A 24,879-nucleotide genomic window follows, 5' to 3' on the forward strand; every position below is an offset into this window, starting at 1 on the left:
GAGGACTTTAGCTTACCGCTGTGTTGTAAAAATCTATTGTATTCCTGAAACTTATCTGAAAACCAGTCTGTGCCATTCCAGGTGTGGATTTGGGAGGAGACATGAGAAATGCTTGTGATTAAAAAAAAAAAGTCAAACTTCTTAAACAGCCTTGTTAATTCTGACCAACAATATTTAATTGTATATGCAAAGTAATTAGTAGAAAGGATTTTGAATCCACACACACACACCATGGTATGTTTGAAGTAATGAGTACATCAATCATTTTGACCTTATACACATGTGCCATGTATCTGTTCTGAAATATTGTACTATAATCCATAGAAATGCTTTCATTGGGAATTGATAGATTAAGAAACATTTAAAATATTTAAAATAATCTTTCTTTAATAGCAACATTTCTTTGGTGCTGATTCTATCATAGTGGGCTGGTGAATTACTTGGGCATGCTGTTAAGCATATATCCTGATCCAAGAGCTCTAGTTGGGCAGATGAATCGGCCTTTCTAACCAGGTGGCCCTCATTTTCTGTGACGTGACTGCCACAGTTCTCGAACATTCCTACATTCTGTCTTAAGCCTACAGAAAAAGCTGTAAGCTGCCTCTAAACTTGAAATTTGTTTTTATCTAATCATAAGCTTGCCCCTTTGATATCATTATTTTTCTCTTGGTGAGTGGTAGGGAAGGAGAGAGAAAGGGAGAAAGAGAGAGACAGACAGACAGACACAGAGTCAGAGATGACAGTCAGACAGAGAGACACACACAGAGAGACAGAGAACATTTGAGGGGCAAAGTTAGAGCTTGGTTCTGATTCGGACGGCACCGTCTCATCGGTGATTGTACCGACGTGACCCGGTGATAGAGCTCATTCCTGGGAAAGAGGAAATCTGGTTTACACAGGTTTCCATCTTGTACATGCAACCCCTAAGGGGAATTTAGAAACACCTTCCTCACTTGGATCTGAATGTTAAGGCTTCTTTCTTGTGGGTTTTTTGCTGACTGTTGGTTTCTTTCTTTTCATGAAAAGAAGGCACCACAGCCTTGTGTGGAGGTCAAATGACTGTTTGTAGGAGTTGATTCTTTCTTTTTACTCTGTGAGAGCCAGGGATGAAACTCAGGTCTGCCGTGGCAGCCAGTGTCTTTAGCAGCTGAGCCATCTCACTGGCTTTATTTGGAGAGCCATTGTGAGACAGTTTATGTGATGGGTTTGGATTCTCTCAAAACTTAAAAATGACAGTGACCCTAAAAATGCAAGACTTGAGCTTTATTTTCAAAGCAAATGCATAGGGACTATGCATGCTATGTTCTGCCCTAGTATTCTGTTCAGCTTCGAATGGCCTCATTTACAACTTCATTCCCTTCAGGATAACAACTGACCTTCTAGCCTGCCACACAGCAACAAAACAATCAACCAAATAAACAAGGGATCCAAAATGATTTATCTGTTAAAAGATTATTCCCATAATACCTTGACTTCCCAAAAAATCTTTAATCACATTGTTAGTTTGCTCCCTTTAGCTGCTCAGAGACAAAGGGTGATGTAAAAATAAACCAACCTCACACTGCTCATGAAAAATAGGTCTCACTGCTAAACCAGAAAAAAAAACCAATTATAGTATTTTATAGTTTAAAAAAAGACAAATTGTTCTTACATAACAGTATATAAAAAGTCATTTTTGTTCCAATTTTAATTTTCCCAAAATGTTTTTTTTTATTTTTCACTAAACACTTCTATTTCCATATATCAACTATAAAAATGAGCAAATTAATTAAAGCTAGTAGTACACACAGCTTGTGATATGAAGAAGGTAGTTCCCAGGAGTACTTGTGTGCAATAGGTGAAGTTCATGTTTTTAAAATTGTGAGTGCACACTTTCATCATTGATGAGAAAGTACACTGCGAGTTATTAGCTGAAGATCAATAGATGGAGCTGAACAGATAGACCAGGTTTCGAGTGATCCTTATAATGTCTCTTTTTAATAGTGAAAGATAACTGTTGAGCAACATTTTAAGTAAAGTGCTTGCTCCTTTTGTGTGGATGTAAATCATTAGATAAGAAGCCTAGGGGGATGAGGAGCTGGAGAGATGGCTCAGCAGTTAGGAAAGCTCACTGCTCTTCTTACGGAGGCCCCAAGTTCAGTTCCTAGCATCCATGATGTCAAGTAGCTCACAAGTGCCTTGAACTCTACCTCCAAAGGATCTGACATCTTCTTCTGGACTCCAATGGCACAACACTCGCATATAATCGTAATTAACATAATTAAAACAAAAGAAACCTTTTTAAAAGTTAAGGATCTATTGAAAGTCCCATTCCCCCAAAATATTGCCTTGGGGGAAATTCATGTTATTTAAAAATATTTATTAAGTGTTTGCTGTGTTCTAGACATTGCCAGCAGGAACCACCAAAGAATAGAACACACAGCTCCTCTATGATTTGGTATACTAAAAGTCAGCTACCTACAATAAAATGTATTAGATTTTATCCTAATAATAGCATTTATCCAGCGTGCACTGTTATCAAGACCTTCTGACCATGTCACTTGTGCTGTCTTCTTGTTCTCTATGGGGTACACTTGAGGAACCTGAGGTGTGGGAGTCCATGAATATCCTCCCCACTAACCCTACCTCTACTTACCTTTAGCATATGTGTGTAGTTACTGATTTCAAACTAGAGATTAAATGGATTTGACTCCCTTGCCATCTCACTCTCTCCTTGGTAAAATCTGCTGCGTCCCCAGCACTCTATAAACATCCTTGATAATTAAGCTTTCTTCTTAAGTATCCTAGAAAGGTGCTCGTATGTACTAGGAACTCGTGTGTGTATATGGGGCTAGTGTATACTAGGAGCTAATGTGTACAAGGAGCTAGTGTATATGAAGGGATCATGTGTAGGCTTTGCTATGGGCCTAGTTTTATTTGTTAAGCAATTGGCTTTCATATATCCTTTGAAGTTACATTTATTATACTCTCGTTTCCCACCCCCTGACCCCCATGGATACTAGAAAAGCTAAAGAACATCTTGAAAGATAGCCATCTCCTAGATTGTATTTAAATGTCACTCACACAGCAGGAATGGGCTTCTCTGGAGTGCATGACCCCTCACCTTGCTTCCCCCCACTGCCCCATCCCTCCCCCGCCCCCTGCTGACAACAGAGGCAATGCAAGTACTTTGGGTTACATTTAGAAAGGTATAAGCAAGAAATAAAGGAATTTCTCTGAGAGTAAGGATGTCTAAATACTTGAAGGGACCACTAAGGGCCACAGTGTGTGTGTTTGAAGATCTTTAAATGTGGAAATAAGAATCCTTTTACCAACAGAAAGTTCTGGAACCTTTCTGTGATCTCCTTTGAGTCCATAAAGGATATATGATTAATTAAAGTCAGACATTTACCTCTAAAATAATAGGCATGAGATTCAGAGAATTGAAGGTGTTGGAGGACTCATTAAACAGCTGCATAAATATCATGCTGAAAGATTTAATGAGTCCATAGGGTCACTGATAGAGCAATGGAGCCTTGATGGCCTAGAAAAATAAATTAGAATCGATAGTGCTCCTCTAAGCTAACCACTGAGAGATGGAGTCTATAATTATATCTTGATGATGCACATTGGTGTTCTCATCCTGTAGAAAATGAAAATAGTTTGTTTTCAGTTTTGTGGCCATCAATAATAAAAAGTCCAGTGTCTTTGCTTAATTCTCTGGCCTGTGGGAACTATGATTCCTGTACCAAGCTACAGTTGGGTGAACAGTGTCTATTGTTTACCTTCATTAATTCAACTAAAAGGTGCCTATTGCATAGCGGGCTTTAAATTTTCAACTGGGAAAAGAAAATGGTACCTCTATCCATCATTATCAACCTATATTTTAACATTTAGGATCTGTATGGTGGTTATCACAGTATCTTCTCCCAACCCTTGTTCAAAATCATCTATTTGATTGTTTAAAGTTGGACATTGTACAAGAACTTATACCATGATAAATACCAAGCTCTAAGAATAGGACACCTTTTCTTTATAGAAAAGCCCCTTGCTAAACACATTCTAGCACACCACTGGCTTGAACTCTGTGGTTTTCTGACACAGGGTTTTCCTAGAATTTATACAGAGTTCCCACTGGAGTTTGCCACTGTAGAAAGACGATTATCCCTCTTGTAATCTACTTCTGTTGTTCATAACACAATACAATGGCTACCTGAGCTGGTAAGAGGTTTACTGCAGCTCATGGTTCTGATCTGAGGTCCAGAGGCCACATCAGATGATGACTTTCTTGCTGGCAGAGTTCCAAGGTGGCAAAGGGCGTCACATGGAATAGGCTTTTATAGCAACCCTGTTTAACAATTCCTTAAGATAACTCATTAATCTCCTAGTCACATGTGAGCATGAAGCCATTCATTAAGGCAGAACCCTAATCTCCTATTAAATGTCTCCCCTTATTCTGCTTCTTAACATCTCAGGGTAGGGATTAGATCTCCATGGGTTCCAAAGGAAAGAAATCATATTCAAACCATAGCACTCATTCATCATAAACCAAACAAGATTTCCCACGGAATCCCATTACTTTTCACATGCATTTCATCCTGCAACACGGAGAGGGTGTAGTATCTTTTGGAACAGTCATTTTCCCAGGTAACCAGAAGGTACTATTTTTGGGAAAACAAGAGTCTCCTAAAATGTAAGTTCGGTCTTCACAACAGCTCTGTAACCCAGTCAGCAATGTGTCTGTATAAAAATTACCTCAGCCATCACATTAACAGTCTTCCCACTGCAGGGACTCAACTCGCTGGCATCTGACGCCAAACTAATACTTTCCCAGTTCGTTCTATAGAATGTGCTGTTTCTGGTTCAATCTTCTAAAAGTCTTAATAAAGTGGTGGTAAGTGAAGCTGAATAGAACCTGGGGGAAGAAGCAGTTTGGAGATAAAATTACTTTCTTGTGGGAAGCATATCTCTCCAATCTTACCCTTCTACACACCATCGTCTACAGAGTCCAAAGATGTTCAGACTTGGAAAAATGAGTTTACATTTAGAAGAGTTCATCTTCAATCTCTATCCAAAGCTAAGGCTAAGTCACACTTATAAGCTCTAAAATGTCAGGAACGGGATGTTAAAATGACTTCTTCCAAATTCTATAGGAACAATTGGCAGCACTAGCTGACCCATCCTGGCCCTGCTCTTGAAAATAGCTCTGCAATATGTGTATTTTCTGAGTAGAGCCATGTTTATGACTTCTGATGTCATTATAACACTTCTTAAGGTACTTACAGGTGGAGGAATTCAAGCCAAAACGATTAAAGAATTTAAAATTTGTATCCTTTCTCCAAGTGAGATTTCTATGCTTAAAATACTGGTGGCGAAAGGGGAGATTGGGGATCCCAAATCTACCCACATTTATATGATGGGATACATAAAAACCTTGATATATTTTGAAAAAAAGAGAACATTAAAATCTGGCAAAAAAAAAAAAAAAGAAAGAAAGAAAGAAAGAAATTGAAAGGAAAACCATAACGGGGGGTCTAGAATGTGGGGCTGAAATCAGAGTAGCGGGGAACAAGAGTAAATCAAACATCAGCATGAAGAGAACTGCTCACTGTGTCTGAAGCTGCTCTGTCAGTATGTTTTCTACTGCTACAACATGCTCTTCCAGGATGGCTAATGGATGCAGAACAGAGTTTATGCAGCTGACACTTCTGGAGGCTCCAAAGTCCCAAAATGCACCACTTGCTTCTGCTGAGCATCCACCCAGCCTGTCTTTGCGGAGTACTGTAGAGGAGTCTTTACATAGCAAGATTGAAGAAGTTGCCAGACCGGTGCCTTGTTTAACAAAGCCGCCCCTGTCACAACCTACTGATCCATCTATTTGTCACTTCCCAAGTATCCCACTTCTGACATTGGGACCAAATTTCCTGCTCTGAAAATGTGATTGATTTACTCAAACTGTAGCCAAAGATGACTGTTCCTTGGCTTTGGTAGGCTGGACGTTGTCAGTAGCTTCATTGATTTTGAGCAACTGGTGGAAAGTAGAAATGAGGTCTAGATGACACACTGGAAGGATCGGGAGGCGGTGGCAGGCAATGAATAACAGCTCATCTGCTATGCTTCTCAAAGTTTAGACTGAAGGAAGCTGAGTTCTACAAGAAAAAATGGGTGAATGGAATAAGTACACCCGGAGGCTGAGAAGTTAGTAAGTCCTTGTAGTTTATAGTTGAGTGAGATTTGACATGAGGAAATAAAGGAGATGCTAACCAAAGAAAAGACCAAGGAAGATGCTTTCACCTACCTTCATGGTATTTAGGAGAGTTTTTCTCTCCATGGACGATATCTTACTGAGTATATGCAGGACTATAATAAAATATAATTTCAACCACGCCTGAAGACACCACCTGAATGCTAGGTTGTTTTTGTTTATGGTTTGGTGCCTTCTAATGATAGTATTTACAACATGATCTCCTACACCATAAAGCTCCATGCCTGCCTGGCTGCTCGGCTGAGACATCTACCACCCAATAGGGGGCTAATGTTAGTTTCAGTAGTTAGAATCCATTCCATCTCATAGCAGAGGGGAAGCATTTTGTACATAATAAATCATTTTTTTCCCAATTCTAAGCTTTAGCTTTACACCTGAGAAGGAGTTTTTCTAGGGAAGGATGAGGCTCCTAAAAAAGAAGGTTCTCAGTGATAGGATATACACATCCTGAAAAATAGGATTACAAGGTATTTCTTGGAGTTTTTCAGAGCATTTCAACCCAGAATCCAGCTTGAGAGGCCACGGTCTTACTATTTCTGCAAAGACAGTGGTGCCAGGGACAATGAATAGAGAATGATGAGAGCCAAGACCTCCCAACTGTAGACTTGGATATAAAAGGAAATGGGGGAGAAAACAGAGTAGGAGGTAAGGTTTTGTGTATGCCTCTCTGGGCCACAAACTGGAAAAAGTCTTGACTGGTTCATAGCTGTCCACATCCTGTGTGTCTCAGAAGGACAGGGAAGTATTGTATACCCTAGTAATAGAAAATAACATGCTGAGTGTGCTACCTGAAGCCTAGAAACAGGCAAAAAAGGATCTATATGATGATGGCTTGGTGGCTCATGTCAGTTCTATAAGGCCATGGACTCACACAGTGAGTTCTACAAGACTTTTATGATGTCAGGACATGAGCAACCCACTAGTGAGGTGCTGGTCCTTGAGAGAACATAGAAGGAAGGTTTGCAGGTCAGAGGCTGCAGCACTGCTCTTCCTGAAGATGCACGGAGTTCTGTAACAGACTTTCCCTCCATGTTGGGAAGGGAAGAAGTGGGAGGGACAGCTCTTAACTCAGAGAATTACCCACACAAGACATGGGGCAACCAATTTTGTAAGGAGCAGAATTTCAGAGCAATGACGGAAATGGTCAGTTTCATCTATCAGTTAGAAAGGGAATGGTTGCCTCTGTTCTTTCACTGGACCTGTGGCCCTCGCATCTTCAGTGACCATGTTTAGGGATATATCTGCTGGGACTGAAATCACAGCCATGTCACAAACAGGCAGTTCAGGGGCTGTGCTAGGTGCAGTGAGTCACTTGAGTCAACTGAAAGAGAACTGGTCACCTGGGAGATTTCCAATCTAATTTCAGACTTTCTGGACACCATGTCCTCTCATGACCCAACACCTGCTGTGACAGATGTTTATACGGAGGCAAATAACAAAGCTTCATGAATGCCTGGATTTCTCTGGGAACAAGAGGTGTATGGCTTAGATGACACCAGCATTTCCTTGATTTCTTTTTCAGTTTTCTCTACTGTGTTTATATGTTATTAGAAAAGTTTGGCAGTATTTTAAGAAAAAACTTTTAAAATCTCCTATTTTGTAGAAAAAGCATTCTCATTTTTCATTGCTGAAATACTTGAGTCTGCAGAGTAAAAGTCAGAATTTTCTTCCTTCAGGTTTTGTGGTACTCAGGATTGAACCCAGTGCCCCAAGGATGCTAGGCAAATGCTCCATCTATCACACACAAACACACACACACACACACACACACACACACACACACACACATACACCAAATACATAGTTAAAAACTGTTTCCTCCTTAAAAACTCAGAATATCTTAATAATATCTGCTCTAACATAAAATATTGCATACACATACACCAACCCACTCACGGGGCCAGAAGGAAACATTAGGAGGTGGTTAATATGCCTTAAAAATTAAGATATAAAATATTCCTAATAGAAAAAGTGGACTGGCTTTTGACATCTAACTTTGTGGTCTTATTCCAGTAGATGTCTGCTACTGCCAGAAAGATGGTGACACATAATGTCTGCCCCTGCCAGGGCCCAATCATAGCAACGCTTTTGCATGTGACTCATGCTTATTCCCTTTTCTCTAGCTTGGCTCTCATTTCAGCTCAGCTGGAAGTTCAAGATCTGTACTTTTTCTTTTGAATTCTGTACCTAAATGTTCAGAGCTCACCCCACAACACTGTCATGTCTAAAATCTGCAAGCAGTATTTAAATCTTATTGGTGGAACTAAAACACAACAAAAGCTGCTACATGAGATGTCCCCAGAGCCCAGGATGAAGAATAATGGGTGGTGTCCTCAGCTGTGTTACATTTTGGTCCATGCATGGATGCTGGCCTTTGGGGACATTCTGCATATGCATTAAAGCTAACAGAATTGTAAATCCCAAAGGCTACACATTAAAGCTCTCAACACCTAGATATCTAATTTGTAAATAAAATCCTTACTTATGGATGAGTAAAAGAGACTGGGTTTTTCTTATCACTTGTAACTAACAAGCAGTTAATTTAAAAGAAGCCCCCATATCCAACAATCCATCTATCAGTGCATCTATAAGATACACTTGAATATGTATTGATACCTCAGTATTCATGAGAACTTGCTTGCAGGGCCATCACGAGTACCACAATCTATGGATGCTCATGTTTCCTATATACAGTGGCATGGTGTTAGCTTAGAGTTGCACATTGCTTTCAACTCACTTTTAATTCCTAATACAATGTAAATGCTGTGATGGTGGATGTTATTGTCGTTATTTAAAGATCACTGACATAAACAAACATTTATACATGGTCAGTACAAATCCAATTTTGTTTCAAACATTTCTGATTCATGATTCCATGATTGGTTGAATTCATAAATCCCATGAGTACAGAAGGCTGTCTCGTGTGTGTGTGTGTGTGTGTGTGTGTGTGTGTGTGTGTGTGTGTGTGTGTGTGTGTGTGGAGTAGTGAGGTGGCTGTATAGACAGACATAAAGGTACAACAGCTCATTGCTTTGGCATGAGCTCTGATAAAACATATCTTTCAATACTGAGAACATACATTTAAGAAAATCATATTGTCATTAGTGCATGCTCTCTTTGAATGGTGTACAATATGTGGTACTTTCTACACTTGTCATTCTGTCTAGATGTAGGGAACAGATGACCAACTGGGCCTTTCTGCCTAGCTGTCCCCATACTTGCTATTCAAGTACAAAGCCTGGTATTTTAAAACTCCAGTCTCTTTTCTTTTCAATCAACCTTTGCACCCCTGTTGCACGGTGTTAGATGAAAGGATGGAGTCTGCAGCCAGTGTGTTTGTTCCTGTGGCTCTTACTGTTCCCTCTTTTATTTACTACAGGTTTATCTTCACAGAGGGGGAAGGCAGCTTGTTAACTCAGTACTCGATTGTGTGCCCCTGAGGGCTGTGCTTGCCTTTTTGCCTGTGTGCAGGGGTGCTCCTTCCTCAGTGTCACCCTCTCTTCCTTAATAGAGACTTTCCCCACTGGGCTTCTGCTCATATCTGGCATTTAAATTATTGCTGTATTCTTATTGACATAAAGGTATGCTGATGAGCTGGAGGTAATTTTAATTTATATTCATCGAAAGGAGAAATAAAGGAGGTATTGCTCAGCCTGCAATCCTAAGATAGGACTCTAACCTAAGCAAGCTGATATGTTGATTTACCAGAAATAGAAAGAAGCCAGAGCACTCCACTCCTGGGGTGGTGAGGCCAGGCTCAGGCCTGCAGTGTGGCATCCAGACTTCGTGTCTGGACTGCAACCCCACTCGCTAACCATCCTCATTTCCCACATACATCCCTCTTATGAGTTACAGTATACAGCATGGAAATTAGCTATAGAAATATTTGACAATTTAAAGTTTATTTGTTCATCATAAAACACTGAATATATATAATATAAAGGAATTCTGTTACTGCCGTGTGTGTGTGTGTGTGTGTGTGTGTGTGTGTGTGTGTGTGTGTGTGTATGGATATGTTTGGTATACTATAAAAAAGCATAAAATGTAGAATCATATTATACAACTGATATAGACATTCTTTAGGAATCTTGTTGAGAAGTGATAATGATTCTCCTAAAATGATAGTGAGAGACAAAAGAGTCAAAGGAAAAAGAGCAGGCAACTATATACAGGAGATCACTAAATAATTAGAATACAAGCAAGTGGATGGGTGGTAACATGGCAGTATGTAGCTGCATGCCCAGGGACAGGAGCTTAGGGAGAAGGTTGTCCAAAGAAGACCAAAGGATACAAATATCATTGAGTTGGGATAGGAAATGTTTCTGCAAAGGCATAGATTAATTATCAACAGATCTAACGTGTATTCAAGAACAACAACAGGAAAAAAATAGATCCATGTAAAAGCCCCAAACCAGAATCTACAGTATCTAAAGCACGAGACAATTGCCAAACATTTCCAGGAAGAAAACTGTAGGTGACAGATTGAAAGCTAGTGTGGGGTCAGCTTCTTTACAGATAATACGGAAGTGTGAAGAGCAAAACCATGTCTTCACAATTCTTAAGGGGCTGACTGGAGAGTTCTGTGGCCAGGCAGGCAGAAGAGTTGATTAAAAACATGTCTGGACACACGGAAATACCATACAACCTACAAATGACACTGAAATGTAAGACAAAGGATGCTTGAGCGTGGATGTGTAGGCACAGATAAGCGTGTGAATAAATAGAGAAGTCATAGGTGTTTATTTATCAACTTAAAACATGGTTAACATGGGAAGGGAGCTGAGATTGGGTAGGGTGTCGTGGGTGCTCTACAGCTCTTTATCAATATTATTTGTGGTTTTGTTTTTCTGAAAATAACATATTCATTCATTTTCTGTGTGGTTTAAAACACGGTAAAGAATCTATTACTAGTAAAAGTTTCTTTTAAAAGTTTCTTGTTGGATCCTAAACTTTCCTCCGGCTGTCCATCTGCATCCACTTCTTCTAAGGGCCTTCTTACTATGGCTAGCTTTTCGAACCTCCAATTCAGTCTAAGAGATTCCACTATGATTCCTTGATGTCATCCTGTTTCTGCTAATGAGCCCTTCAAGCCTGATTGGTTCTTAGTAGACGCAGTGATCCGGAAGTACTCCTGAAGTCACGTGCTTCTCTCAGCATAACATTCCACATCTGTGGCTGGTATGATCTAACTGTAGGTTCTGAACAAACTTCAGTATATTTTTTTTTCATACAAAAAAATGATAACTTCCTGAATGTTAGTGAAAGTTAAATTTGTATGGTGATTAAATCACCACTTCAGGAAATGATTTAAGCTATGGAAACATCTAGAAAGAGAAACAGAGACAGTTGAAACTTAGGCTGCATTAAAATGCGTCTGAAGGCATCAACAGACAGAAGGAAACAACGGCTGTCCAGAGGAGGTGTTTCTGAGTGGAAGCAGTGCCCAAAAGTAGGGAAGAATGAGCTGGCTTCCCCCACGAGGGTATCTGCTGAGGTGTTTGGACAGTGGAAGAAAAGGAAAGGCAGCCAACGTGAGGAATTCTCATAAAAACACACTTCCTAAAACCAGGACACTGGAACCACAAAGGCTCTGACCATGCATCAATTTAAAATAAAAGAAGAAAACTGTTACTATATAGAATTTCAAGAAAATAGTATTTTCAAGGAGTGATGTACTATAAGGAGAAAATGAATTTTTGGTTTGTCTGCTTGCTTGCTTGCTTGCTTGCTTTTCCCTGAGAGGCACGGCTGCTTCTCACAGAAACTGGAAGCCTGAATGCATACCACTTCACAGACCCAGTATCTGGTCTATGTGTATCTCATTTAGGACTGCTGGTATAATCCTTCTATAAAGGAGTCAGTCTTTAAACTATACCTTAGACTATTATTGCACATATATAAACTTCCAAGACAAATCATCTCACCGAAGTGACCACACTTCATGCAGCGTCAGTCCCTGAGAAAGAAGCACAGCAGGAGCAGCTGAGGACAGACAGAAGGCTACAGACAGAGGTCTGGGAATTCTGAGAGACACGAGAGCAGGTGTGTGGAAGATTGATAATGTGAGTCAGGAACTTAAATGAGGTTGAAGCCGACTTGAAACAAATTGATTTTCCATAAATGCAGAACACAGTTCTATATAAAATCCAATGCATAACTATAGTCACAGATGGTCAATTAATAAAATTACCATAATGTAGAAGAGTGTCAAAGACATGTAGAAATACAGTAGAGATACTAGGGGTTATAACAGATTCAATAAGAGGAGGCAAGAGAATAAAAGGAGGAGAGGCTCTGAATGCTTTGTCCTTAGAATCAATAGAGGACAAAAACTCATAGAATCAGAATCATAAACAAGATGCAGGGTTTTTTTTTAATTTTTTCTATATCCAGAGCAAGTTACTGAAATTTCAGAAACCCAAAATATCACATAAGAACAGAAAACAATGAGGATGTTTTAAGCCTAGTCCCAAAACAAAACAAAACAAAGAAACAAACGAGAATAACCCACCAGGATATGCACCACAGTAACAATGGTGAATCTTAGTTCACTCGCCAGCAGATGATGAGGAAAACAGTCAGAGAAAGAGCAATCACAGAGCGGAGGACTGAATAGCAACCCCCGAGAGATAAATTAGCAAATAAATCTAAACAAACAATATCCGTGTAAGAAAATAATGATGGTTTGTGTGGTCATATTATAGAAATAAAATGTGAAGCCATGCTTCATTCTAAAGAAGTTGGTATTAAAACATGAGTCCCTGTGTTGTTCAGGAAGAGTGTGAAGACATTAATTGGGCTTTAAGATAGTGGATATTGGAACTTCTGTTGAAAGAATAAAAAAGGTTGTAGCACCGTAAATGGCAGAGCAGAAAAATCTAAGATTAAAAAAAACACAAGACAACAGAAAGCAGTGGAGAAAGGAAGGAATAGGCAGAGAAGGAAAGAAAAGGATGAAAACATGAAGTGAGGTGATGAATTCAGACCCCATTACATTAGTAATTACAACATATACACAAGGGTCCACTCACATATATTAAAGACCATCAGCTTGAACTTTAAAAACTTCAGCGCTGCACTGCTTGAAAACGACATGTTGAGAGTCTGATGGTTCAGGTAGGTTATACATCAAAAGTAAAGAAAACTATGTCAGACAAAACGTAACTAATTGGAAAATGGATTTTAGGCTAAAATACATGAAGGCTGCTACAGAATGGCAAACATCCAATTGTCCAAGAGGATATAAGAACTGAAACATCGTGTGTGTGCCCACTGTGTTCTCTCAAAAGATGTGTGTCACCAAGCCCAGCACTGTACATCCAGCTCTGTGTTTAAAATGTTCAACACTCTTCTCTCAGTGACTAACACATGAAGCAAACTGGAAAAAATGAGATACTATTAGAGGAATTTAGTGATTGCACACAACTTGACATTTTACTGGTGTGTGTGTGTGTGTGTGTGTGTGTGTGTGTGTGTGTGTGTGTGTAGCATCATAATTACCATTCCTATTAGGCCTAAATGTCTCCACTATCCTATCTACACAGTATGCTATTGAGATTTTTGTTGAAGAAAGACTAACTTTGTAAATAATGTGTGTCTGTTCAAAATGTTTACAGAAAAGTTACTTTAATAAGCACTGAGAGGGTAGCCTGCATGTCAACGGGGAGACAAACTGCATTTTCATAAATAAACAGCAAGTACCCAGCATAACTTTTAATTTTTATAAATGCCTTAGCAAATGTCCTGTATCTGGCAATAATGCTAGCAGCAAATACTGAAATTTATGAACGAAATCTAACAGAACTAACAAACATCAAACAAGCCTGATTATAACATTCTTATGTGTGCCAAGAGCCAACAGCATAAAAAATTTGCCTTAGTTGATCTGTAGATGAAATACAATGCCAAGAAAATTATCTCAACACTTGTAGAATGTGCTAAGTAGATTCCAAAATGTGTGTGAAAAAGCAGAGATCTAAGAGTTAGGCAGTAATGAACTTTAAGGTAACTTTAAGCTTTAAAATATTATCACTTACGAAAATAATCAATGTGGAACCTTAAAGATACTGATGGGTTCTTGGCACATTAAACACTGGCACCAAAACGTTACACATAAAGAACTACACCCACTGTGAAACTCTCTTTGACAGAGTTGACACTAGACATCAGCAGAGAATGGACCTCTCAATCCATGGTGCCAGGACTGTGGGTCATCAATATGAAGAAAATGTAAATGGATGTATGCCCAACACAACATGAGAAAACCCACACCTACATGGTTTCAGTGCTTAAGTGTGAAGTGTAAAGCTGTTAAATCTTTAGAAGATAATGTTCACTACTTTGTGCCTTGTGGACAAGGGAGGATTTCCTTACTGATACAGGAAAAAAACAAAACAAAACAAAACAAAACTTATACAACTAAATACTAAATTTAGTTTTATAAAACTAAAACTTTGACAATCTGTCTAAGCAAAAGTGAATATGTGTACTGCTTATGCAAATATACTTTCAAAGGCAGATAACTTATGCATAGACTATACTAATTAGTATATATTATAATATATACTATGCATTATACTAATATACTAGTACTAGTATAGATGAAATTCTTGTAAATTTAGAGATAATAGGAAAACATACAAAAACTAAACTCAGTTTTTTTTTAATGTGGAAAGTCACAAATATAAGAGCCTGGGTCCTTTCCGATTTTGGCATCCAAAGAAAATATTAGACAAAGCAATTAAATCTGAGTGGAGATGACTTTATTTTGATTTTAAAATGCTATTCTGGGAGCCAGTACTATCTTGAGGTCTGTGCTTGGTAGATCAACACTTTGACACATGGTCTCTTTCTAGAGATATATTTGTATCCATCTGACATTGATGTATGTAGCCAGATGGCAAAGGACAGGTCAGGATTATTCAGCACAACATGTGACCTATTTACAGGCCCAACAGCCTTTGGTTTAATACTTAAAGTATTCTGTGCCTGGGTTTTCTTTTTAAACATGAAATTCTATTGTTTGTATTACATGGCATGGATAATCTGATTTTGGATACAGTATCAACTAGCAAGATAATAAGATACTAATTCTATTCACCAAGTGAGTGATGGATATTGTGGTGGTTTCAATATGCCTGGCTCAGGGAGTGGCACTATAGGAGCCCTGTTGGAATAGATGTGTCCTTGCTAGAGGAAGTGTATCACTGTGGGGATAGGCTTTGAGACCCTCCTCCTAGCTGTCTGGAAGACACAGTCTTCTGTTTGCTTTTGGAACAAGATGTAGGACCCTCAGCATCTCCAGTGCCATACCAGCCTGGATGCTGCCATTTTCTTGCCTTGATGATAATGGACTGAACCTCTGAACCTGTAAGCCAGCCCCAATTCAATGTTATCCCTTTATAAGATTTGCCTTGGTCATGGTGTCTCTTAACAGCAATGAAAGCCTAAGACAGATGTCATTGTCAACCCAGTGAGATACTGACAAAGCCACTGACAGTCAGCAATGCACACAAACACTGATAGAGCATGCTGCTGACATTGCTAATTCTCTACCGAGCAAGCTAAAACAGTATTAACTCATTCTATATGACTGGTTGTGAGCCTACTTTAGGTCAGGTGCATGGGGGGGGGGAGACAAAGAGATATGGTCCTTTATGGAGTTTAGATGGAACTGACACAAATGAGGTGTTTACAGACACCACAAATGAAAGAAAGCAGGGAAAGAAGGAGTCCAAGCTTCTTCTGTTGCTTGAGAGACTCTACATTTAGCAGAACTGTGCTCCAACCATAAAACAAGAGAAACTTAGGCCATCTGGGGGCAGAGAGCAGGTACAGCCACTGTGCAGCTCATGGGGATGAAGGCAGGTTTGGAGATGCCCACCAAAAAAGTTGATAAGCTTCATGCCTTCTGAGGAACTCCGGAGTAATTCACGCAAGAGAGCAGCTTAGTCTGAAGGAGTTTACTTTGCACTTTCTCTGTACAGTTATAATGAATCATTTCAACATAGGAAAAATGCTAAAGAGGGCGACAAAGAAATGTTCTATCTGCAGATGGTCCTTGCAGTATACCACCACATCATGCTTACTGTCATCTGCCTTTACAAAAAAAAAAAAATCTTGATCCCTAAATGTCAAGTAGATGCAAAGAAAATAAAATATTCTGAGATCTAAAGGAGGATGTGGTAATAAACACCCACCAATCAATTTGTAATATCCTGTTTCTTTTCCTGGCTCCTCTGACACTGAACAAAGACCTCAGGATAGTACCTGCTTCCAGAATACTTTCAAAATCAAGCCAAAAACATCACAATCACAGCATGCATTTAAATGATGGTTCCAATGTTTTGTCTAGTATTTTGTTTGGATGCCCAATTTTGATTGGACCCAGGCTCTCCTTCATTACTAACCATTTTACTGACTTCTCACAAATCCAGGAGAAGTATGATTATGTAATGTGGACATGGGAGAGTGTATGAGAGAAACCACATGTAATCTTGAGGGTGTGTGTGTGTGTGTGTGTGTGTGTGTGTGTGTGTGTAGATAGATTAGATTAGGTTAGATTAGATAGATAGATAGATAGATAGATAGATAGATAGATAGATAGATAGATAGATAGATACACAATGAGACATGTGCCCAGCTGGGCACTGATTGTCATGCAGCCATCAAAATTGGCTTTCCATACTGAAATGGAGATTTCATCTGAAATGACCTGGGGTTGTATATTGTCATTGATTTGGAAATGTTCACGTTGCATAGCTCAGATCTCATTTTCTGGATCACTCTTGCAGGGTCATTACTACAAGCTGACTAAAGGGGATATAAGATTTTTTTTTTCTAAATAAATAATTGAGCAAGCCAAAAGAAATGTTGAACTTCATACCATACAGTAGTTTTCATTATCCTGTATTGTGTTTACATAGATAATAAATAGGAAAAGAAGGCACATGTCAAGAAACATTTTTCCCTCCTAATTATATTTTCCACTTAGCTCGATAGACAAAATGCAAAAGGCTGCATGGTATGTACTCAGGCATGAGCACTATGCTTTGGACATGCACTTGAGAACACACAGTGCACAGTATGTGCATGTGGCATCACCCACTGTGGGCATGCACGGGTATATAGAGAAGTGGTGGCCTCTGTCTGCAGTGAATATTAAATATATGACTTACTCAGCAAAAAAAAGTTTGTTGTTTGTAGGCCAAAGATGTTGATCTTTTCTCATTAATGTGAAAGAAGGCTATGCAGCTGTATTGTACAAAGGGGTAATCATGAACCATATACAGCGATTCAATCGTTATTTAATTACAATTATACAGCATTTAAAACTCAGTTCCTCCTTCTTGTGATTCCCTACTTCCAGGCTCTACAGCCCAGTAGCTGGTGTGCCCAGTCCTGGGACATGCCAGTGCATCTTTTCTACCGTCACAGGAAGTCTAGAAAATTAAACCCATGCTACTCCCTGTTTTTAACACAACCCAAGGCGCAAAGAATGAATTTTGGATTTTGAAATGATCAAAAACTGGTCAAAAGAAGATTATTTTGGAACACATGAAATAGCTTGAAACAGAAAATTCAAGAAGTTTTACTAAACATACGCATGCCCATTTTTTTATGTGTTGTCTGGGTTTTCTCTCCCATACCAAACTGAACAATTGCTTCAGAGACAGTACAACCTACACAGTCAAAATATTTTCTGTGTGGCTCCCCTGGGGATAGTTTGCCAGCCCTTGAGCTAAAGGAAGGGAAATAGCAGCGTGACAAATTGTTTTAATAGAGTATTCTGTGTAACTTAGGGAAATGAAATGAATGAAGAGAGAGTTTCCAGAGCTATACTGATTTGCTTGCTGTGGGACATTTGCATTTTAGACTTTCCCAATGCGTGTCCCTGGCAATGTAGCCTTTCTAGTGCATCCTGAGGGCCCCCATGAGTCCCCAGCTGTCTTTGTCTCTCTGTAATTCTTGTAGATCCTCTTCTCAACGGTTCCTTTCTATTTATAGGTCACTGTCTTCTCTAGTGTCCAAAGTCCAATTAAGTTCTCTCAAAGGTTTGGCAGGGGAATCTGCTGACCCTCCTGACAGCAAGGCCAATTATCTTCTCAACCTTCTCTTAAGAAAATGGTGGACACAGGGATGATTTGTTTGCACGGGAGCTGATCTAAGCTGGCATTATTCTGTGGCTATTATTACCATTTCTCGAGGATGACCCCACTAATTAGGACCTGCTTTCCTTTATTGGGCCAAGCTTAAGTACAAGCCAGAAAGTCATTGACATATTTCTGACAAAAAGTTCTGTATGTCTATTTTTGAGGTTTTGTGCAGACCCCGGGTTGCAGCTTCTACACTGTGATGTTCATGAATATCACAATGCCATGGTGAAGCACCCTAAAGGACCCGACCCAAGTATTTAAATGGTATCAGTGAGTGAGAGAGGAAAAGAAGAAACCTCTTCTTTTTTTTTTCTCCTCATTTGCAAGTCGGTTTTTGTTTGATTTTTTTGGTTTGGTTTTTCTATGCTTAGAAGTAGTTATTTAGGAAAAGATCTAGTGTATGGCTTCCTCCATTAGTGATTCTCACTGCAGACTCACTCAGACCTAAGAGAATTCACTTATGAACAGGGAATCATTCTGCTTTTCAGAATGCCTTTTTTGAAATCGTGATGAACGCCAACTAATCACACATGTGCTGATATATAAGCTTTGATGTCTGAAAGTCTTTGAAATGTATCCCAAAATTAAATGAGGTAGAAATATGCTAAGTAATGGTCAATGGTAGAATATCACAGTGAATCTGTTGATATCTGCTTTTCATTTCCTTTAAATGCTGCATATGCTTGAGGAATTTTCCAATAAAATACTGGAGAAAAAGCCCCTGGAAAGACATTATATTTAATCTTTAAATTCCTCAGCATTTCTCTGAAGCATCGCTGACTTCAAAGGAAAGCCTGAGATGCAGGGATTACTGCTCAAGATTTCTTGGGCATGCACCAAATTCAGACTCAAATGCAAGTCTCAGCTCTGGCATATATGTGACTGTTAACATCACCTTCTCTGTTCTATGAATTAGCCAGTAGAGGATCATTCACAGTCACACCCTAGTGCAAAGAGGACAGCTAAGAGCTTTGGCTTTGAGACCTTTAAGTGGCCTCAGCCTGGTCCTTTCTCACCTGCCTTTCCTATGCACCATCTGTCTGTCTGTATGATTGGGTTCAGAGCAGCATGGAAGATTTTGCTGCTGACTGGATGGAGCTGAATCTCCCACATTCTACCTTGAGATGGGACTGAGTCTCCCATCCCATCCCCCAACAGTATCTAGAGCCACATGGATGAATTTATTAGAAAGTATCAAGAAGCCAGACTGACTTTGATAAATGCTTCAGTTTTCTGTTTTGTTTTGTCTTGCTTTTTGTTTTTGTTTGCCTATATCCTTGTAAATGTGTTTTTTAAATGCTTATATTCTCAGTTGTCTGTGACTTAGAACTGCTGGAGGGTACTAACAAGAAAACAGGCCAAGATTCACTGTGTTTATCTTCTATCCTTTAGAAGTAAGAAGGTTCCATTTCTGAATGAAGTTAAACCACATAGCTTTAAAAAAAAATCATGCAAAGCCCTGTGAGAACTTACTGAATATGTCTCCATGTATTAAGTATAGCAAAATTTGTGCAGAGGCTGGCATCACTATGCACAGCCATTCACTTTCTGTCACTATCACAGAAGAATACAGTTGGAACTTTTTCAAATGTTCCGTTATGGTTCTGAAGCCTAGGAAGTCTTTGAGCAAAGGACATCTGAGACCTTATGCTGCATGACAACATGGCATAGAATGAAGACAAATAAGCAGATACAAAGAAAAGTGTGAGCAGGATCTCACTCCAAAAGCCCATTCTTGTAACCAACCCACCCGCACAATGACTAAGGTCCTCACCTTGGTAATCCAATCACTGTATTTGGCTCTACCTCCCAACCCTACCACACTGGAGGTGACCTTCTGGAAACACCTGAAAACTATAGCAGCATATCTTGACAGGGCTTATATTTTAGCCCAGATTTCCCATGGGTAACACTGGGAATACCAGAATTCCCTAAGTTTCAGGTACAGCTTCAGGAAGCAAGGCTGTTCTTCAGAGATGGAACTCCAGGCAAAGTCAGTCTCTCCAGCTGCTCAAGTTCACAGTAATGTACCAGGGATGTTATCATGCCACTGGTCTACATATCTGCCTGTTAGGTGATGAACAGTCACATCGAATTTCAGCAATGATCTCCCTCTTGCTAAATTCTTATTTCACACTCTCTGTGATCACCACACTTTTCTTTCTTATTGGATTATTCTGGCCGAGTTTACAATGTCTCAGTGCTAGCAATGAGAAGTCAGGTCATTTAAAGCAGGAGACTGTAAGACCTCAGGATATACCTCAAACATCGGTTAGAATATGGACAAAACACCACCAATTGCCTTTATTTATTTATTTATTATTGTTGTTTTCTTGAAAGGTAAGCTCTATTTTTAAATGATCAACTAGCCATTTTTTTTTTAAGATTTACTTATTTTTCTCTTGTGTGTGTGTGTGTGTGTGTGTGTGTGTGTGTGTGTGTATGCCTGGTACCCACAGAAGCCAGAAGAGAATGTTGGATCCCCTGGAATGGAAGTTATAAATGGCTGTGAGCTTGTATTCCAATGTGTACCCTTGGAATTAAACCTGGCTCCTGTTCAAGAGCAACAGATGCTCTTAGCTGCTGAGCCATCTCTCTAGCCTATCCCATCTTTTTTTTTTTTTTTTTGATTAATGAATTTTTAAAAAATAAATTTCACAAATGCTTAACTGAAAGTGATTTTCATGGTATCAAAAAATCTGTACCAACTTTTGAACTAACTCACAAAATCTCCTCTGCCATTGGCATACAGCTTTTTAATAAACACTCTATTGACCAAAGGATGCTACAGACAAAGACTTAAGACTCTGCATCTATAGAAAAGAAACAATTACCTATCGTAATAAAACTTAGTGGTCTTAAATTTTCATTAGAACGGTTGTTTATACTTCCTCAGACAAATGGGGAGCTTTCCAGCATATTTAATAAATTGTGTAACACTTGGTTCTAAACCTTGTCTGAGGTAATACATTAAAGAAATTAAATTTCATTTCATTTTGAAGTATCATAATGCCAGGGAGATTTTAAAATGTAGTTAAGGGCTATAGAGGCTAAGACCAGGAAAAGCAGGCAGCAGTCCTGGATGGGGGTCCTTTTGCACGGCCGTGTGCTTAAACAGTGAACTTGATGACCATTGACATGTTAAAAGCTCAACTGAAAACTTTTTACTTTCCGTAGATGTGCGTACATGCTAGTTCTGACTCTGAGCAGATTATTAGAATCCTTGTCATATGACTAAACACCAAAAAAGCCTGACTCCCTGTCTAAAGGCAATGTTTGATCTTGTTTTCAGTGCAAGGCCTTGAGATAAAGATCTTTATTATGATAATTAACTGCCTCCCACTTTGCCAGGTGGATTAATCTGAGTACTTGGAGAACCCAAGAGGGTTAGTTAACTTGATGATAAAGATTCACTTCTTTAGAAAGCACCTCACAGCTGCAAACAGTATTAAGAATCATTAAATAGCAAGAAGTTGAGTGAACATCACCCTCACACACACACACAAGATATGTCTACATCCTAATTTCCCATAGGTTGTGAACAGTATATGTGAAATTCATATGGAAATGGGTTTTGATACACATTGCATGGCATGGTGTGTGTGTGTGTGTGTGTGTGTGTGTGTGTGTGTGTGTGTGTGTGTAGGTCAGAGAATAAGTTGCAAGTATGTTGTCTCCTTTTGCCCTTACATAGGTTTTCAGGATTGAAGTCAGGTTATCAGGATTATCCAGCAAGCACCTCTACTCTCTGAGCCATCTTGCCAATCAGGGGAGTGGCTTTTTGCCAACTTTTTGCTGTTTTGTAAAACTCTCCACCCTTGTGATGTCTACCTCCTGACCCTCCACCCTCATGATATCCCTTTCCTTGTCTGAAGTAGCCGAATGCAGCCTTTGAAGATCTATGCTGTTTGAAGCACCTTCTTAGGTTCCATCCTGAAGGTTTGCCACACACAAAGTGGAAGAACCCATGTACATCATTGTAGCTATTAGCCTGCCCTACATGGCACTGACGAATCAAATCCATTTGTGGACTTCTGTCTTTCAAGACCACTCATTGCGTATTTGCTGTGATAAGGCTTCTGACTGTTTATGCTTTGTAAACTGACTTGATCATCTCTCCATAAATATCTCACCAATCATACCTATTAGAAAATAGTCTAAAGCACATGTATAGTACTTAAAATAATTGGATCAGTGAATTTTAGCTGAGTCATAAGGAACCTCAACATTTTCATAATTTAAGTCAATAACCAGGTGTTCTTATTTCAATAACCATGGCGAGTCATTGAGGTATAGCTTCTCGAACTCAGAACTCTGCCTGCCTCTCTGCCTCTGCCTCCCAAGTGCTGGGATTAAAGGTGTGTGCCACCACGCCCGGCTGAGCCCTCTCTTTCATGCCATACATGATTTTTCTACCTATTTTATGAAACAAGTTGCATCATGTGAGAGGAGGGAACTTCAGCTGATGAAATGCCTCCCTAAGATTGGGCTGTGGGGGCAAGCACAATCTTTTCTTAGTGATTGATGTAGGAGGGCTCAGTCAGTTGTGGGTAGTATCATTCCTGTGCTGATGGTCCTGGGTGCTATAAGAAAGGAGGATGACAACCATTGGACTGAGTGTGGGGTCCCCAATAGAGGAGTTATAGAAAGGACAGAAAGAGCTGAAGGGATTTGAAACCCCATAGGAAGAACAATAATATCAACCAACCAGTTACCCCAGAGCTCCCAGGGACTAAGCCATCAACCAAGGAGTATACATTGACTCCAGTTGCATATGTAGCAGAGGATGGCCTTGACAGGTGTCTTAGTCAGGGTTTCTATTCCTGCACAGACATCATGTCCAAGAAGCAAGTTGGGGAGGAAAGGGTTTATTCGGCTTACATTTCCATACTGCTGTTGATCACCAAAGGATATAGGACTGGAACTCAAGCAGGTCCAAAAGCAGGAGCTGATGCAGAAGCCATGGAGGGATGTTCTTTACTGGCTTGCCTTCCCCTGGCTTGCTCAGCCTGCTCTCTTATAGAACCCAAGACTACCAGCCCAGAGATGGCACCACCCACCAGAGATGGGACCTCCCAACTTGATCACTTGCCGCTGGATCTTGTGGAGGCATTTCCCCAACTGAAGCTCCTTCCTCTGTGATAACTCCAGCTTGTGTCAAGTTGACCCAAAATTAACCAGTACAACAGGCATCAATGGGAGGAGAGGTCCTTGGTCCTATGAAGGCTCTATAGATGCCCCATTGTAGGGGAATCCAGGACAGGGAGGTGGGAATGGGTGGGTGGGAGGAGGAACACCCTCATAAAAACAAGGGGAAGGAGGATGGGATAGGGGGTTTCCAGGAGGTGGGAACAGGGAAAAGGGGACAACATTTGTAATGTAAATAAAGAAAATATCCAATTAAAAAAAAAAGAAGGCAGGCTGAACAAGCCAGGGGGGTCAGTGAGTGCTCCTCCTCAGTAGTCTCTGTCAGCTCCTCTCTTCAGGTCCCTGCCCTGTTTGAGTTCCAGCCTTGACTTCCCTTAGTGATGGACTGTAATTAACTGTAGACTTAAATAAACCCTTTCCATCCAGGGTTGCTTTGGTTATGGTGTTTTACCATAGCTATAGAAACCTAACTAAGATTTAAGTGAGGTTTAATTTTCTTTGTTCACCGAACTGGGCCACTAGGGCCCGAACATTCAATCAAACATTATTTGGGGGTCTCCGTTGGTTTCTTCCTAGACGATATTAACATCTGAGTCTGTAAATTGAGAGAAACAGGTTGTCTTCCCATCAGTAAGCTAACGACTTGTCAAGAACAGGAAAGATGAGGTGAAGAAATGACTCTGCCTTTCCTGTCAGAGCTGAGACAATTGATCTCTAGCCAGAGACGAGCCTTCTGACTCACTCTGCAACATCAGCTCATCTCAAGTCTCAATCCTGTTGGTTTTTTTGGTCTAGACCTTGTCACTTTGGTCCCCCTTGTTTTTGTGTCATCAGACCCATTTTGGAACTACACATTGGCTTCCTGAGATCTCTAGCCTGTCAATCACAGATCTTGAGACTTGCTAACTTCCATAATCACACAAGCCAATTTCTTATTTTAAAAAGGTATCTCATTATCTGATCCTGACACGAATGTTATATAGAATGGTAGAGAAGTGGGGTTATTGGTATAAGTAAACCTGACCGTGTGGCTTGGAGGCCTCTTAGAGCCATGGTTAGAGCAATCTTAGAATAATGTAAGCAGGATTTAATGAAAGGTTCTAGTGATAGTACTCAGACCAGAATGCTAATTTGAAATGCAGAAAGTAAAACCCAAGTTCAGGAAGCATCCTGTGGGAACAAGATCCCTGCTATCCTTGAGGCAATTGTGTTACATTCTAAAAAGATCTCAGTATGTTTTGCTTAGCACCTGATAGTTAGAGTAAGGCTGAGTTCAAAAGTGATTGACTAATTAACTTGGTGGGACAATTTTCAACATTTTTTTTTTGTTTT

The 24,879-nt window shown here is 39.8% G+C and overlaps 1 protein-coding gene across 4 annotated transcripts in view; it reads left to right on the forward strand.

Moving 5' to 3' along the window:
• The window catches only part of Plcb1 (phospholipase C beta 1), a 671,407-nt gene that overhangs the window by 600,953 nt on the left and 45,575 nt on the right, over positions 1–24,879 (forward strand). The window lies entirely within an intron of this gene.

The sequence above is a fragment of the Mus pahari genome, chromosome 3 (assembly GCF_900095145.1).
Source record: "Mus pahari chromosome 3, PAHARI_EIJ_v1.1, whole genome shotgun sequence".
Lineage (NCBI taxonomy): Eukaryota > Metazoa > Chordata > Mammalia > Rodentia > Muridae > Mus > Mus pahari.